Genomic DNA, 2,386 nt, shown 5'->3' with positions numbered 1-2,386 from the left:
AATTATTATTCTGCTATTCTGCTTTGTTCTTTCTTCTTTCTTTTTTTTTTTTTTTTTTTTTTTTTTTTTTTTTTGAGATGGAGTTTTGCTCTTGTTGCTCAGGCTGGAGAGCAGTGGTCTGATCTTGGCTCACTGCAACCTCCACCTCCTGGGTTCAAGAGATTCTCCTGCCTCCTGAATAGGTGGGATTACAGGCATACACCTCCATGCCCAGCTAATTTTTTGTGTTTTTAGTAGAGATGGAGTTTCACCATGTTAGCCAGGCTGGTCTCCAACTCCAGAGCTCAGGTAATCCACCCACCTTGGTCTCCCAAAGTGCTGGAATTACAGGAGTGAGCCACCGCGCCCTGCCTATTTTGCTTTATTCCTATCCCAGGTCTTAAGGTCATCAGAGACTAAATACTGAGAAAAATATCTTCATGTTCCCTCCTCTTTGTTCCCTGATCCTAGAGTTTCTTTGTCAACATGCTAGCGCAGGACATTTCCCCTTATTTACCTCATACCAAGACCTAATACAAAATCCTTTAATGCAGCATAGTAGAGGTTTAAGACAATGAACTTTGGAGCCAGACTGCCTGGGTTCAGATTCTGGTTCTATCATTTATTAGCTGTGTGAACTTGGGCTGGTGACTCGACGTTTCTGTGCCTCAATTTCTGCTTATGCACAATGGAGTGGCAATAGCACCTAGCTAATGGATTTAAGTTTTAAAAAAATTGATACCTGTAAATCATGTAAAATAGTGTCTAGCACAGAGTACACGGTAAGCACTAAATAAGTGTTGTGTTTTTCAGTGGATTTTACTGGTGTGTTTACATGCTTACACCATTCATAATTCAAAAATGCTTATTAAATTACTTATTTTTTACTTATTTAAGTTAGCAAAGATCAGAAGTTTAGTCTTACTAAAAAGCTTTTGCACAGCAAAAGAAACAACAGTGTAAAAATACAACCTACTGAATGGGAGAAAGAATTGTAAATCATATATCTGATAAAGGGTTAGCCTCCAAAATACATGAGGAAGTCCTACAACTCAACTGTAAAAAATAAAAATAAAAATAATTTAATTAAAAATGGGCTAAGGACTTCTATAGACATTTCTCTAAAGTAGACATACAAATGGCCATCAGATATATGAAAAAATGCTCAAAGTCACTAGCCATAAGGGAAATGCAAATCAAAACCATGAGACATCCCTTCACAACACTCAGGATGGCTACTATCAAAAAAAAAAAAAAAAAGGCAGCATGTATTAGTGAGGATATAAAGGAGTTGGAACCATTGCACACTGTTGGGAAAATGTAAAATGACACAGCCACTATGGAAAACAGTATGGAGATTCCTCAAAGAATTAAAAATAGAATTACCATATGATCCAACAATCTCACGTCTGGGTATTTATCCAAAAGAATTGAAATCGGGATCTCAAAGGGATGTTAGTTAACACTCCTGTGGTCCTTGCAGCAGGAGTCACAACAGCCAGAATGTAGGAACAACATAAATGTCCATTGACAGATAAATAGAAAAAGAAATTGGTATGTGCAAACACTGGAATACCATTCAGCCCTTAAAAAGGAGGAAATTCTGCAATATGCAACGTGAATAAACCCTGAAGACGTTATGCTAAATGAAATAAGCCAATCACAGAGAGACAAATACTGCACGATTCTGCTTATATGAGGTATCTAAAATAGTTTGATTCAATCCTGAAGACATTATGCTAAATGAAATAAGCCGATCACAGAAAGACAAATGCTGCATAATTCTGCTTATACAAGGTATTTAAAATAGGCAAATTCATAGAATCAAAGAGTGGAATGGTGGTTTCCAGAGGCTGGGGGAAAAGGGGAAATGGAAATTTACCAATCAATAAATATAAAGTTCCAAGCAAGCAAGATGAGTAAGGCCTAGAGCTCTACTGCACTGCATTGCACCCAGAGTCCATAGAAATTTATTGTACACCTAAAGTTTTATTAACAGGGTGGTTCTCATGTTAGGTGTTCTTTCTATGATAAAGTAAAATAAAACAGAATAGATTAATGTCATGATTGTAGCAAAATATAGAAAACATGCACTTTCATACACTGTTGAGGGGGAAAATAAGTTGTATAACCTCTTTACAAAATAGTTCAGCAGTATCTGTTAAAATTACAAACGCATTTTTTTTTTTTTTGAGACGGAATATCGCTCTGTTGCCAGGCTAGAGTGCAGTGGCACGATCTCGACTCACTGCAACTTCCACCTCCCGGGTTCAAGCAATTCTCCTGCCTCAGCCTCCCGAGTAGCTAGGACTACAGGCACTCACCACCATACCTAGCTAATTTTTGTATTTTTAGTAGAGACAGGGTTTCACCATGTTGGCCAGGATGGTCTCGATCTCCTGACCTC

This window comes from Mandrillus leucophaeus, unplaced genomic scaffold, assembly GCF_000951045.1.
Source record: "Mandrillus leucophaeus isolate KB7577 unplaced genomic scaffold, Mleu.le_1.0 Scaffold58, whole genome shotgun sequence".
NCBI lineage: Eukaryota > Metazoa > Chordata > Mammalia > Primates > Cercopithecidae > Mandrillus > Mandrillus leucophaeus.
Note: the sequence above shows the minus strand (reverse complement) of the source record.